The sequence below is a fragment of the Polypterus senegalus genome, chromosome 8, assembly GCF_016835505.1.
Source record: "Polypterus senegalus isolate Bchr_013 chromosome 8, ASM1683550v1, whole genome shotgun sequence".
NCBI classification, from domain to species: Eukaryota; Metazoa; Chordata; class Cladistia; order Polypteriformes; family Polypteridae; genus Polypterus; species Polypterus senegalus.
This window is the reverse complement of record NC_053161.1, coordinates 179,859,542-179,876,216: the sequence shown is the minus strand read 5'-3', so window position 1 is coordinate 179,876,216 and position 16,675 is coordinate 179,859,542. Positions and strand designations below refer to the sequence as shown.

General features: G+C 42.7%; 1 protein-coding gene and 1 pseudogene across 1 annotated transcript in view; one reads left to right on the top strand and one right to left on the bottom strand.

Annotated features, from left to right (window-relative positions):
• The window catches only part of LOC120533513 (gastrula zinc finger protein XlCGF17.1-like), a 249,868-nt gene that overhangs the window by 43,258 nt on the left and 189,935 nt on the right, over nucleotides 1-16,675 (bottom strand). The gene's annotated exons all lie outside the window — the stretch shown is intronic.
• On the top strand, nucleotides 15,244-15,397 carry LOC120534794 (annotated as a pseudogene).

Genomic DNA, 16,675 nt, shown 5'->3' with positions numbered 1-16,675 from the left:
TTAGTGCTGGTAATAGTGAGTCCCTAATTAAAGTGCTAGGGAGTGATGGGACATGCATTCGTCATTCATATGGTACTTATTCGTTTAGGATCTTTGTGTAAGTATGTATGTGTATGTTTGCTTACAGGGGCAAAAGTAGGCCAACCCAGGCGCGACCTACAACCACAAGCTCATTCAGGAAGTGGTCCCCTGAGGCAGAGCAGGCTCTGAGAGACTGCCTAGGAACTACAGACTGGGATATCCTGTTGGGGTCACATATTGAGAACATCGAGGACGTTGTTGACTACACGACTGATTACATCAACTTCTGTTTGGACATTATAGTTCCAGTAAGAACAGTATGCTGCTATGCTAACAACAAGCCATGGATTACAAGTGACCTCAAGGGCCTTTTGAACCAGGAGAAAAGGGCTTTTAAAGGTGGTGATCAGCATGAGCTCAAGCGCATGCAGAAGGAACTCCAGGTCCAGCTCAAGGTGGTGAAGGAAGCTTGAGCAGAAGTTGCAAAATAACAGCATGAAGGAAGTGTGGGATGGGATGAAGGTTATCACTGGCTGCAGCTTGAAGCGGGGTGCCACCATTGAGAGAGACGTGGAGAGAGCCATCCAGATGAACAACTTCTTTAATAGGTTTGACTACCCTAACCCACGCTCACCTTGGAGTACTGCACCCTCCAACCATCCTTCTGCTGATACCAGCATAGGAGAGCCATCCCCACCCACAATTACAGCAGCACAGGTGAGCTGAGGAGACTTCGTGCCAGCAAAGCAGTGGTTCCAGATGGTGTATCGCCATGACTGCTGAAGGTCTGTGCGTTGGAACTGGGGAGTCCTCTACAGCGCATCTTCAACCTGAGCCTGGAACAGGGGAGAATCCCGAGGCTTTGGAAAACATCTTGCATCACCCCAGTCACAAAGGTATCGCGTCCTAGTGAGCTGAATAACTTCCGGCCTGTCGCTCTGACGTCACATGTGATGAAGACCATGGAGTGGCTACTGTTTCACCACCTGAGGCCACAGGTCCGCCACGCCCTCGACCCTCTGCAGTTCACATACCAGGAAAAGGTGGGAGCGGAGGATGCCATCATCTATATGTTAAACTGATCCCTCTCCCACTTGGACAGAGGCAGTGGGGCTGTAAGAATTATGTTTTTGGACTTCTCTAGTGCCTTCAGCACCATCCAACCTCTGCTCCTTAGGGACAAGCTAACAGAGATGGGAGTAGGTTCACACCTGGTGGCATGGATCGTGGACTATCTTACAGACAGACCTCAGTATGTGCATCTCTGGAACTGCAGGTCTGACATTGTGGTCAGCAACACAGGAGCGCCGCAGGGGACTGTACTTTCTCCTGTCCTGTTCAGCCAACATACATCGGACTTCCAATATAACTAAGGAGTCCTGCCACGTGCAAAAGTTTGCTGATGACACTGCTATCGTGGGCTGCATCAGGAGTGGGCAGGAGGAGGAGTATAGGAACCTAATCAAGGACATTGTTAAATGGTGTGACTCAAACCACTTACACCTGAACACAAGCAAGACCAATGAACTGGTGGTGAATTTTAGGAGGCCTAGACCCCTCATGGACCCTGTGATCATTAGAGGTGACTATGCAGAGGGTACAGACCTATAAATACCCGGGAGTGCAGCTGGATGATAAATTGGACTGGACTGCCAATACTGATGCTCTGTGCAAGAGAGGACAGAGCCGACTATACTTCTTTAGAAGGTTGGCGTCCTTCAACATCTGCAATAAGATGCTGCAGATGTTCTACCAGACAGTTATGGTGAGCGCCCTCTTCTACGCGGTGGTGTGCTGGGGAGGCAGCATAAAGATGAAGGATGCCTCACGCCTGGACAAACTTGTTAGGAAGGCAGGCTCTATTGTAGGCACAGAGCTGGACAGTTTGACATCTGTGGCAGAGCGACAGGTGCCAAGGAAGCTCCTGTCAATCATGGAGAATCCACTGCATCCACTGAACAGGATCATCTCCAGACAGAGGAGTAGCTTCAGTGACCGACTGCTGTCACTGTCCTGCTCCACTGAGAGACTGAGCATATTGTTTCTCCCACACTATGCGACTCTTCAGTTCCACCCTGGGGGGTAAACGGTAACATTATACATTATACAGTTATTGTCTGTTTTTACCTGCATTTTTATTACACACACACATAAAAAAAATATATTAAAGAGTATCAGTATACTGCTGCTGGATTATGTGAATTTCCCCTTGGGATTAATCAGTTCCATTTACTGTGCGGTAACTACTAGAACAGGAGGTTCAAATTTAACACAAACCTGACAAGCAGCTAAAACACTGAAACCCTAAAACACTGAACCCCACTAAAGTACCAGTCAGTGCCCAGCATACCTACTGGTATAAGACACACTGACTCACTGGTGTTTAATGTCATTTTGAAGACTCTCAAGTTATGGTTTGGTTGTTCCTGTTCAACACAGTCAGTCTTCAGGTCCTCGCAGTCAGAGACGTCCGGTGAGGAGTTCAACTGGAGCGCCCAACAAGAATGAGCAAACCAGAATCTGCTGAGTTTCTTTAAAGGCTTTAACCATCGTGTGCCCATAGTCTTCTACATATTTGTGTCCAAGCACAACCTTTCGCAGAGTTTGACTCTCCAGAACCTTCAATTCTACATGAAGAGAGGAGGTGCAGGGTTACAGTGGTCAAAGCTAGGGGGTCTTTTCACAGGGGCTGTCTTATAAGAAGCCGTCAACTGTTTGGTAAGGTGGCCTGTTGGTCACTTTACATGAGTGTACATCAGGGGTGTCAGACTCTGATTTAGAATCACTGAAGTACAGCAGCAGCATTCTTAACAGAGAGTCCTAGAATGGCAGAGACCCATCAAATCCCCCAGGGCACCAGAAGGCAGACGGCACAGCAGTGGTCAGACATGCTTGGCACTATGAGGGATGTGAAGATTTCAGTTTTGCCCTTTTGTATTTGTACTGTGATGTGACAGTCACCTCATTGTCACTTTAATGCACAGCCTGTCTCCAGATCATCAAAAAGCAAGAAGGTCACATGACACCTTTACTCATGAGCTTGTGACACAGTGACAGTTCAACATTACAAAGCAGGTGTGACTGTCTCACCTCAGACCATGTCAGTGTTGATGATTTCACCATTAGAAGGACGTTGTGCTAATATGGTATCTGGGGAGAGTTGCAAGACAAACATCACTGCTGAACAAGAGAAACATGAAGCCTCATCTAACGTTTGCCAAAGGACATCCTGATTAACCCCCAAAACATCTGGAATTATGTCCTGTGGAGTGATGAGCTAAAAGTTTGACTTTGTAGAAGACGCAGGTCCTGTTCCATCTGGAGTGAACCTCCCACATCTTTCCACAATGAGAACATCACACACACACAGTTAATCATGGTGGTAGTAGTGTGATGTGCTTTGCTGTTTCAAGGTGTGTATGACCTGCCAAAATGGAGAGAAGCTTGAATTCAGCTCTCTCTGACTGAAGATACTGAAGGAGAATGTCTGGTTATCAGTCTGTGATCTGTAACTGAGTGATGCAGCAGAACAACAAGACCAAGTCCACGTCTGAATCACTTAAAAAAACACCAAATGAAGGTTTTGACCCCACTGAGATGTTGTGGTGGGACCTTGAATAGGCAGTTCATAGTCATAAACAATGCGGTTTGGCTGAATTACAACAATTCTTTACAGATGAGGGGCCCACAATTTCTCTACAGGGATGCCAGAGACTGACCTCCTGATACTGGACCTGTGTGACTGCAGTTGATGCCGCTGAGGGGGGCACAGCCAAGTACTTAGTTTAGGGGCATTTACTTTATCATATGGGTGATATAGATGTTAGTGTTCTTTTTATGCTCAATAAATCAAAAAATAATTTAAAAACAGAGTGTTGTGCTTACTCAGGTTGTCCTTGTATTCTACTAAATATATTTGGAGTTTAGAAACAATGAAGTGTTATGAAGAACTAAAAATAGAGGAAATCAGGTGGGGGTAAATACTTTTACACAGCATTGTGCAGAAGATCAATGAAATGAAACATTAAAAATGTGAGGACAAAAAACAAAATTTAAAATGTACACAAAACTCAAACTCCGTCCCAAGTGACCCTCTGATGAAAGGTCAGAAGGGATGAACTTCACCTTCTGTGGGGAGGGGTACAGAAGGGGCTGATTCTGTTATTTGGGGGTTTCTTATCCATGAATTGGTGGCAGAAGATGAAGCTTTGTGTGATTTCCGTGATCTCAAACTGAAGCTTTCTGATTGTCGACGTTGTCATTTGACTTTCTTTGGACTCCAGCTTGTAGTCTCAATGTGAAGAAGCTTTGTGTTGGATATCGAAATGAAGAAAGTGCTGAATACGAACTGAAAAATGCATTCTGAAGTATATAGCGCCTTTCATACACCAGTCCAGAATATATTTACAGCATCAATGTAATGTTAATCATATTTTTATGTTCATTTATACTTTTTAACGCTCGATCACTGAAGTCCTTTTGTGTGTCTATGCCTGTTTATTTTAGATTTATTTCTAGTCATCTGATGTTATTTTCATTTGGTTTATGGTGTGCCATTACTTATATATATATATTTATATTATAATTTTCCCTTCCATACCTTAATCGATATTCCATAAAGACTGCTGTCATAAAGCTCCTTGTCCCCTCACTGGCCCTACCATACTGACATTTTTGTTGGTATTTAAATCCTCTTACATTCCCATTTTCATGACTTATTCTTGACAAACAGCTTATTGGTGTGTTGGTTTTGTAATTATTTTGATAATCACAAATTAACACCATGAATTAGTGGAAATGTCCTTTCACAGAAGTGACACACAGGACCCTATGCCAGGGTTCAGGAAAGGAGGGTTTGGCTGTCAGCTGAGCTTCAGATTCAGGAGGGTCAATGCAGATTTCCTCCTTTCCATGTGTCACTGATTCTGTTCATAATTTTAATGGACTTATTGAAGTGCAGTATTACTTGATTATGAACATCCTGTGCTGCTTTAGTGTTCGAGGGTCACTGACTCAGAATTAGTACTTCTCATAACTGATGACTAACATTATGGAACACAACTTTTTTAAATTATATTTTTTTTTATTACAGTTACTTTTCCTTTTAGTTCTTGCTAAAAAAAAAAGATCAATGGGGATGAATGGTATACAATCTTAAATGTGACATATTATTATTTCTTATAATTAATTCAAAAGGCACTATAGCTTCTACTAGTTTTACTATTTTGTACTGAACATATGAGATTAATTTAAATAACAGTGTACCAAAGAATACAACAACACCAGATATACTCAAAAAATCCTGTCACTGACAAAAATGGTGACAATGCATGACATTATTTAAATATTGTTTATTATTAATCTTTGTGTATTCAAAGGGTAGATTAGTTTATAAAGTGTTACAATTTACCAAGAAGCATTCAGCAACATCACATATGTTAATAATAAACTTCTCTACACCTGCTCCGAGGTTGTTTCTCATCGAATCGGAGTTTCATGAATTCTCAACACTCAGCATTCTGCTAACTTCATCTTCATGCTGGTCAGGAGAGGGTTAACAGGTGACAGTTGCCTTGGTTACCAAGCACAACTTGCTATAATCCCTTAAAAAAATGAAAAACCTGAAGTGAGTAAAATCCAACAATCATAAACTAAAGACAGGACCTCCTCATATGAGCAGGGGGCTGAAACAGGACCCCAAAAATCTAAATGTGATGCGCAGTCCACAGGACAGGACAAAGCTCAGTGTTGGAGCAGCTCTTTCACTGACAGCTTCCTCTTAAATACCCCTGGGGGTGGAGCTCCGGCTGCAGAGTCATGTGACCGAGACCCCCAGGCTGCTCATGAAACGAACAAGGAACACACAAGAAAATGAAACAAATACAGTGAACATTAGATTAAGGAACAGAATATTCATCAACAACAATAAAATCAATACCATTTACAAAACAATAAAAAATGTGTCACCTTCTTGTTCCCTTCAAACAGACAGAGCCCACTGTGTGTCGTGTTGATATCCAGTGTGAGTGGACAGAAGTCTGAAAGGAGAGAAAACAAAATGAATGAGAAAATCTGTGAGTATGTAATGGGACTGGGGGCGGGGCACAACACATATAATTAACAAGAACCAATCAGGAGGCTTCTTCTTCTTCTTGCTCTTTCAGCTGCTCCCATTAGGGGTCACCAAAGCAGATCATCTTTTTCCTTATCTTCCTGTCCTCGTCATCTTGCTCTGTCACCCCATCACCTCCATGTCCTCTCCCACCACATCCATAAACCTTCTCTTAGGCCTTCCTCTACTCCTCTTACCCCTTCTGTGATTTACCACAAAGGTATCATTTAGTTTCGCCATTCCAAAGGGCCTTCCACAGCACTGCGGCTTGTCAACATGTATTTTAGAAAACTCCGACTGGTGATTTTTTGAATCTTTCTTTTAGAAGTGGGATCTTCTACCATGAAGCCCCCTTTCATTCAAACAACAACAGATGGTGTGACTTGAATGAAATGTTTTTTATTTCTTTTTTAACATTCAGTGCCTTGACAAACTCTTCAGACTCTTCCAGTTTTACACATTTTCTTGTGTTGCAGCCTAGTAGTAAAATCATTTTGAATTTATTTTATTTGTCATCGAGCAACACTCAACACCCCAGAATGAGAAACAGATTTATAGACATTTTTGGCCATTTTAAAAAAAAATCTAAACTTCAAGTATCCCATTGACACAAAGACTCAGACCCTTTGGTGTGACACCTGACAGTTGGCTCAGGAGCGTTGTATTCTGTCGGTCATCACTGAGATGTTTCTACACCTTGTTTGGAGTCCACCTGTGGTTGAGTTAACTGATTTGACATAATTAGTAAAGGCTCATGCCAGTCTATAGATAACACGGCCCCTTCAAAGACAGTGTGCTGTTATCACAACAACAAGCCATGGATCACAAAGAAAATGACAGCCCTGCTGAAACATATTATGGGATATCATCTACTCTTGAATTCTGCTCTGTACTTGTAATATTTCTATTGTATTGAGGATTACTTGTGTTCTGTTCTGTGTATTGTATTGACCCCCTTTTTTTGGACACCCACTGCACGCCCAACCAACCTTTAAAGGGGTCTCTCTTTGAACTACCTTTCCCAAGGTTTCTTCCATTTATTTCCCTAAAAGGGTTTTTTCAGAGTTTTTCCTTGTCTTTTTAGAGAGTCAAGGCTGTGGAGCTGTCAAGCCCGTTTTGGCACTCCATGTGTGACTCTGGACTATACAAAAATAAATTGTATTGTATTGTATCGTTCTCCACTAGGAGGTGCTAGCTCCCTGGAAATATGTTCGTTTTCCATATGTGGTGTCTTAAGAAACCTGAACCTAAATAGATATATTATAAAGAGGCGATATCCCTCCCTTAGTGATGAGGTGGTAAGAAATCACATAGGAGAAAATAACTTAGCTTTCTTTAATGATTATTTACACAACATAACAGATGAGGAAGCCATGGCAAGACCTTGTGTAGTCTGTCATTTTCATCACTGCAGTGAAAGGATTTTCAGGATTGGATGACGTTATCTCCCATCTGTCCGTCGACTTCAAAGGTGTGCCGGGCAATGTTCCCAGGCTTTCTACTCTTTTTCCATGTGCAGGCCCCCCACTCAGGTAAATCATGCCATTCCAAACAAAGAAAAGAAGAGCCAATGCCATGTTGACCCTGACACACAGAAATCGTGCACGTTGCCCATTTGCAGTTGTTCATAACTTGTCTTGTCTTAAGACGCTTGCCTAGCAGATCTAAATGCTGAGCCGGTGTGCGCTAAATCTGGCTTTGTGTTAGCTGTATATGTGAGAAGAAAAGAAAATCAGAATTAAAATATTTGCACAGAGCATAGTGACATATTAAATGTATATTCTCATTACGTTACCCCAGTTCCTAAAAGCAAATTCATGAAATTAATGTCCCTTATACCATGTTCTGCAACTTAAAGGTTTGTACTATACCCTGTATCTAATTTAGCACTTTTAACACTAGAATTACCAGAGCCTACGAAAAAACTCGTAATTCCGTCCCACCTTAAATCGCTTCTTAAAATCGTTCACAGCTCTCCACCAGCGTCTTTTGTCATCTAAATGTGCTGATAAAAATCAGGCTGCAAGCAGCCGGCTATTCCATCCCCCCACCGACTTAGAACGTGCACAAACTTCTCCCAGCTCATGCCTTGATTGATTATCTGGGAGTGAAGTGGAGTTTTAGAGTGGAAAGAATAGATCATTATTTGGAATACACGCATTTCACGTGTGTTCCGTTTCTACAGTAATCCGTGTAAACACATTTTTAAAACAGAAACGTTTTTCATATTGTAGTAGTAAATGACAAAATGTAAGCATAAACTATATAATGTATGAAGCCTGAAGTCCAAATATCAAAAAAAGGTACACATATAACAGAACAAGTATGCTTTTATTCAAAAATATAACTGCAGAAAAAAGCCACCTTAGCATGCCATATTGACACGTACGTACTGCAGCTGACACAGTAGCATAATGGTATCAGCCGCTTACTGGTATCCAAAAGCTTATGAGTTCGATCCCACATGGTTCAGTTTTGAGAAGTAAACTGCTCTTATTCTTACTATTTTAGAATAAAAACATGCATTTGATTTCAGTGTGTAACAGCCAGTAATTTATGATACTTGTAAAGGTTAGTTTTTTTTTATTCACTTTTCATTCTCAGTCTCAGTCGTGTTCAGGATCCTTCCCTATCCCCCATCTGAGAATGCTGTTTTCACATAAAGATGCGCGTGGCTCTGCAGCGTACTTATGACTGCATTCTCGTACCAATGCTTGCGAACTGAAGTGCCTGCGTGCACTTTTCGTGGCATTACACGTCTATTTTTTTTAGCATGCCCGTGTCGCTCAAACACAGGAACATATGTTGGTGTACAAGAATAAAAAACAAGTGCACTTTTATTCTAGACTATAAGTGAAGAAAAAAAAGCAAGTTACAGTAGGCGGTTGATCGACAGCTTGCGTGGTGCAATGCTAAAAACTGCTGATTTCGATCCGTGCTATATAAAATCATCACATTCAAATATTAACAATTCCACACACCCTTCCTACATTCACGACATGTGTACTTGTTGCAGTGTACACATCTCTCTGGGCTATGGTTCCTATTACACTGAATGAGCACCTGACATTGTACTTTCTTCCCTATATAAATAACATTCGAGTATAGCGTCTCCAAATAAATCACATTTGAGTTATAGCGTCTTTATGTGAAAACAGCATTGTCAGGGGGTTGTGGAATCGTGAACGACTGAGAGAATGGAACTGAATAAAAAAAAAAGACTGAAATCAAATGTATGTTTTTATTCTAAAATAGTTAAGTACATGCAATATTATTTGAAAACGAACAGTGTCAGATCGGGCATATTCAAACCCGATCTGGCGCTGTTCGTTTCAAATAATATTGCATTAGTCGATGATGTTTTTACATATATTGTCTCTTTCATTCATCTTGCGGTTTGTAATCAGTGACCGCGTGTTTTTTCCCCGATCTTGCCAGTTCTCACATGTTGCTGTATGGTGGTGTTTCTTTTGTACTCCAGGAAATGCAGAGGACAGAAAAGTACAGAGCAGTAAGTTCAGCGCTATATGCAATCAGACAGACAAACAGGCAGAGAAGGCACTAGATATATAAATAAACAGGGAAGGCACTGTATAATAGATATATAAAAAACAGCTAAGGGGATAGATATATAGATAGGTAGGAAGGAAAGGCACTATATGATAGGCAGACAGGGAAGCTCCTATATAATAATAAAATTACTGTTATTACTATGTAGATAGACAGGGAGTTCAGCGTCATGCGTGTATTCAAACCCGATCTGACGCTGTTCGTTTTCAAATAATATTGCATGTACTTAACTATTTTAGAATAAAAACATACATTTGATTTCAGTCTTTTTTATTCAGTTCCATTCTGACAATGCTGTTTTCACATAAAGACGCGCTATAACTCAAATGTGATTTATTTGGAGACGCGCTATGCTCGAATGTGATTTATATAGGGAAGAAAGTACAATGTCAGGTGCTCATTCAGTGTAATAGGAACCATAGCCCAGAGAGATGTGTACACTGCAACAAGTACACATGTCGTGAATGTAGGAAGGGTGTGTGGAAATTGTTAATATTTGAATGTGATGATTTTATATAGCACGGATCGGAAATCAGCAGTTCTTAGCATTGCACCACGCAAGCTGTCGTATCAACCGCCTACTGTAACTTGCTTTTTTTTCTTCACTTATAGTCTAGAATAAAAGTGCACTTGTTTTTTATTCTTGTACACCAACATATGTTCCTGTGTTTGAGCGACACGGGCATGCTAAAAAAAATAGACGTGTAATGCCACGAAAAGTGCACGCAGGCACTTCAGTTCGCAAGCATTGGTACGAGAATGCAGTCACAAGTACGCTGCAGAGCTACAGCGCGTCTTTATGTGAAAATAGCATTCTCAGATGGGGGGTAGGGAAGGGTCCTGAACACGACTGAGACTGAGAATGAAAAGTGAATAAAAAAAAAAAACTAACCTTTACAAGTATCATAAATTACTGGCTGTTACACACTGAAATCAAATGCATGTTTTTATTCTAAAATAGTAAGAATAAGAGCAGTTTACTTCTCAAAACTGAACCATGTGGGATCGAACTCATGAGCTTTTGGATACCAGTAAGCGGCTGATGCCATTATGCTACTGTGTCAGCTGCAGTACGTACGTGTCAATATGGCATGCTAAGGTGGCTTTTTTCTGCAGTTATATTTTTGAATAACAGCATACTTGTTCTATTATATGTGTACCTTTTGTGAAAGTGTTTGATATTTGGACTTTAGGCTTCATACATTTATGCTTACATTTTGTCATTTACTACTACAATATGAAAAACGTTTCTGTTTTAAAAATGTGTTTACACGGATTACTGTAGAAACGGAACACACGTGAAATGCGTGTATTCCAAATAATGATCTATTCTTTCCACTCTAAAACTCCACTTCACTCCCAGATAATCAATCAAGGCATGAGCTGGGAGAAGTTTGTGCACGTTCTAAGTCGGTGGGGGGATGGAATAGCCGACTGCTTGCAGCCTGATTTTTATCAGCACATTTAGATGACAAAAGACGCTGGTGGAGAGCTGTGAACGATTTTAAGAAGCGATTTAAGGTGGGACGGAATTACGAGTTTTTTCGTAGGCTCTGGTAATTCTAGTGTTAAACCTTAAAACCCAATATCATACAATTTGAGTCATAATGTTATATCTAATCCTAATGCAGTGTTCCTAATACATTAATATTCACATTTGATCCACCTCTCTGTATCATTTACTATTACACAATAAAATTCACATTCTTCATGAAAAACAATAGTAATCAAACAAATGGTACGTATTACTTACTGCGAGAGTCTTCTAGTTTAAACTATATTTTCACTTTATATCAATAGATTTAAACATTATGTCCCAAGTTTTCCTATTCCTAAAACACTTGTTATTTATATTTACAACCATTCCTCATGGACAGCATGGTGGCACAGTGATAGTGCTGCTGTCTCGCAGTAAGGAGACCCGGGTTCACTTCCTGAGTCCTCCCTGCGCGGAGTTTGCATGTTCTCCCCTTGTCGGCATGGGTTTTCTCCGGGTACTCTGGTTTTCTCCCACAGTCCAAAGATCCTGCTTTGTGTGTGTGTGTGTGTGTGTGTGCCCTGCAGTGGGCTGGCACCCTGCCTGGAGTTTGTTCCTGCCTTGTGCCCTGTGCTTGCTGGGATTGGCTCCAGCAGACCCCCGTGGATTGGACAATGACTGACCATTCCTCATAGTTAACAAATTTCTGTTCCAGTTAACTCTATATTATTCATTCTATTATTAAAATCAATAACTAAGAAAGCTTAAATTGTACTGACTTTTAACTGGTAATGCTGCAGCGGCTAATCATCATGTGTTAAAATTTGATCAATAATCCAATTTAAATACAAACGTTAATCCTTAAAACTTTTGCTTTTCACCAAGTATCAATAGACTTACTAGAAACATATATCCCAATTACTTTATAGGTTAAACCCAAAACAATTTAAATTTATAATAGTGATAAAGTATTTTCATTAATAAACAATAGTTACAAATCTCTATATATTAAAAATCCAACATCTGTCTGTCTGCTTTTCATGAGAGAACTACTTAATGGATTTAGATCGGGTTTTTTTCTATAATTTGCTTCAACATTCCGGTTGATTGTATGACTTCTCTCATTGTGCTAAGAATCATAGTTCGCCTACATGAGTGATATATTCACGCTAACCCGAGACAGAGTCTATGGGCCGAGGGGAGGTGGAAGTGTGACGTCAGGAGTGGGGAGCCGTGCAGTGCCCTACTCACTCATGTGCCAGCCTCTGTTTGAATCGCTCTATCTCTCGCCATGGTTTGGAGCAGATCTTAAAGTTTGTCCTGTTTCACTACTACATGGGCGAAGCCACGGGGGATGGCTAGTATTCAATAAATACTTATTACTTATGAAAAAAAAAAGTGTTTGCCTTGCTTTGCTTGTAAATAATTAGCCTTTCCTCCTATACCATCCATAAGTCCACGGTTCAAATCTTCCTTGGAAGATGTTGCTGCAGAAGAAGAAAGATTAGGGTGTGGTTCCAAATCCTAGGGAAAAGACAATTCAAGTACTTTGTGAACAACTGTCATTAAATTGCAAATGTGTGGATGATTAGTAAGGCAAATCAAAGACAGTTAAAGTGAGTTCTGTCAAAGAACATTAAACACTACACAGTAAAAGTATGAATCAGGTTTTGGGGTCCAGTACTCCAAAGCAGAAGATATCTGGAACTCTTGATCTAATGAATGAGGTTGTGGTCTGGATGTGAAGCAGGCTGCCCTCTACGATTCTGGACCCACAATAATCTTTTGGCATTAGTGGTCTCCTGCACAGTTGAGTTGTTAGCAGCAGGAACCCGTGATCCCCTGGACTGGTATTTGAGTATGTTGCCCAGTGGTTAATTGGTCAATGGCCTGGTCCACGGCTTGATCCCCTTCCTAGTATGGTTTGTTTCTCCTTGGGAGTCGGATGATTCATTTGTCTGTAGGCATTAAGCACAGCTCTGTCTCCAGGTTCACATTCAAGTGCTGTCATAAAAAACGTGTTAGGAAAACTACCTTTTACCAGCAGGAGTACAGACTTAAAAGGTTTTGTTCCATATTAGTCAGCATTGTAGTACTTCATCTGTAATTTTACTTGTAGTTACTTATGGTTTCCAAAAATAGTGTCTCATGAATTATTAGGCCTGTTTTTTTAGGGGTATCCTATATCAAAAATAACACTAGCAGTAAAACAGAGGGCCATTTTAGATCCCTTCTCCGCTCAGCCTTGCTCATTCTTTACTCAATCTACCATCCTTGATTTTGGACCAGAGCTAAATTCCAGACAGAGACGGGAGCTGGAAACAGCTATCCTCTTCATCCCCGAGGTTGTGAGTGAGAAACCTGGACCTACCTCTCTGATTACGCATTATATTATGACCAAACCTGGGGTTGTCATTTGAGAACGTCCCTATCGACCACCCGAAGCAAAGAAAGTTGAAGTGGAACTTGAAATCAAATGCATGCTGGACCTAGGTGTGATAGAAGAAAGTTATAGTCCCTGGTCCAGTCCCATTGTATTGGTTAGTAATCCTGATAGAAGTTGAAGGTTTTGCAATGACTTCCATTGCCTTAATCAAGTTTTCCAATTCGATGCTTATCCAATGCCTCGAGTGGACAACCTCCTTGAGAGGCTAGGACAAGCACAATTCTTAACCACACTTGACATGATGAAGGGGTATTGGCAGATTCCTTTAACGGACTCTGCAAAGGCCAAGACCACGTTTAGTACCCCTAGCGGTAACTGGCAGTATCGCATCCTTCAATTCGGGTTACACGGGGCACCTGCAACTTTTCAGCGTCTGGTGGACAGAGTACTCTAGCCCCATAATGTGTATAGTGCTGCCTACCTGGATGACGTCATCATCTACTCTAGCACATGGAAGGAACATGTACAGCAGGTCACTGCAGTGCTTCGGACACTAGGAAAAGTTGGGCCTCGGATTAATGTTTCTTTGGATTGAGAAGAGAGAGAGCGTGGCACCCTTGACTAATTTAACAAGGAAGAGCGCTCCGAATAATGTGGTATGGGATGATACGACAGAGGATGCATTTAGTGACTTAAAACAGGCCCTTACGTCAGCGCCAGTGTTGAAAGCTCCTAATTTTTCTCTTCTTTTCATTCTCCAGACCGACTCTTCGAACACTGGCCTGGGTACAGTGCTGAGCCAAAACATCGATGGTGTTGAACACCCTGCTATGTACCTGAGCCAGAAACTGTTGGAATGGGAAACCAGGTATGTGGCGGTGGAACGAGAAGCACTTGCAATTAAATGGGCGATTACGCAGTTGATGTACTACCTCTTGGGTCAGGAATTCACTCTCGTGATGGATCATGCGCCCTTACTCCCTACAAAGGGAGTCGAATCCTCGAGTCACCAGATGGTTTCTTGATCTTCAACAGTATAAGTATTCTCTTGTTCATCGTAGGGGCTCTCTCCATTCCAGTGCCAATGCTCTTTCTCGTTCTCACGACCTCTCGGTGTAGGACACCCAAACCGGCGGGTCTGGGCTGAGGGGGGGGGGCCTTTTCACACACGTGCTATTAGGAGGCAGCTAAAAGGCTTAAGTAACAGTAATACTATACCAGACCAGGGGGTGGCGGAGTGTGCTGACTGTCTCTCTCAGTCTCTTGTAGACCATTCTTGGGAAATCCTATTGGGGTCTGCCGCCACAGATGATGTCACTTCCGGCACCACTGATGATGTTACGTCCGGTCCCAAAGATGCCACTTCCGGTTCCGTCCCGATGATGTCATTTCCTTGACTGACCTTTAAAGCCGCCATCTTGTCTCAATAACTTCAGTTCTGTTTTGGACTCTGTCTTGTAAACATCTCAACCTTTTGCTTAAACCTTTTTGCAGCCAGGATCATATTATACAGATGGCTGCCCCAAACCTTTGTGACTGTCTGGAGTCAATTTTGTTACACTGGGCTCCTATCTGTTTGCTTCGGCAACTCCGGGCACCCAGGCCCAAGTGCCACCCCACCTCAGTGCCTCTGTTCCTCCTTTTTGGCCCTTAGACAGACACAGAAAGAGACAAGGCTATTCTTGGTGGTAGATCACTCGGCTCGTGTATTAATGAAGGACACAGCTAGCTGTGAGAAATAATCTGAATTGCAGAACACATCAATCATTTACATTTCGAACACACCTTGTAGCCCAGGGTCTTTCCCGGGCCCACACCTGTCTGAGGGTCACCTTTCTGATCAATCACCACCAACTCCCTACCATCAGCGTGGCTGGGGAGTTAGCAGTTACTCAGGCTCCTCTGTCTCCCAAAAGCAGACTTGTGGTGCAGTGCTGTTACCCTTGCCCTGGGCAGAGAAGGGGGCAGGTCAGTGAGAAGGGCATGGGACTGGTCATCCGCATGACCTCTGTGTGTTACTGGAGGGAGCGGGGGCATCTGCCAGTGGAGCACACTGGCACCTGCCCATAGAGACGAGACCCAGAGCAGTTTCCCAACCATGTCTGGTGTGGGGGATCCAACCTCCCACCGTCGTACTCAGAACTCAGCTCAGACGTGATGACACACTGAATTTAAACATATTAATTAAACTGAGGAAAGGAAACTAACCAGAATTCCCTCAGTAACGGTGAGTGAAGAGGGAAGAGCCCAGCACCAAATCTCCCTGCTCCTACCTAGGTGAGGGAAATATGACGTACAGGAGACCACCTTCCCTGGGTCGATCGAGGGCCAAAGTCCCTTCTTCTCAAGGTTAAACCCATGGATGGTGTGAGGCCAGTGGTGGCCCTTTTCACGCTGGGATCAGGTCATCTCAGAGTTGGGTTGTTTGGGAATGCAGCCCAAAGTGGGTGGGAAATTCCATCTAAGGCTAAATACGAGCGCCAGACCAATAGCCAACAACAAGTACAGTAAGGGAAAGTTTGAAAGAACTTTGAAAAGAGAGTTCAAGAGGGTGTGCACCCACCAATAGGTAAACTGGTTGGGTTCAAGCCATCAACCTGGAGGATGATGCATTTCTCCACGGTGGTGCACCGTGACCTCCTCTGAGTCAGCAGGGAAGGGCCAGGGAGAGAAGGTGGCCAGCAGTACCCACTGCTGGTGTTACAGCTCCCCCCCAGCCATGTGTTCACAGCTTCCTGAGGCTGAAGGATTGACCTGCCTACTGCACGCTGCCCGGATGCCTTCTCACCCTCCGTCCCTGGGGTGGGGAGGGGGGAGCTAGGCATGGGGCCCCTGTTCCCCCCGACATAGCTGTCTCGCTGGGGATGGACTGTTCACAGTGCATCCTTCTCTGCACCATGCCACTGGGGCGTGGCGCCAGGGGTCGGTGGCGAAGTCGGCTCCCCACCCAACTCGTCTTGAAACATGGACCAAGGAGTCCATGTAAATCTTTGTGGCAGTAGCAAATATTGAAATGAGCGCTTTGAAGGACAAAGGGTTCCATGTAAACAGCAGTTGAACATGTGGTCAGTCGGTCTTAAGGGATGGGCAAGCGCCTTTCCGAATTGTG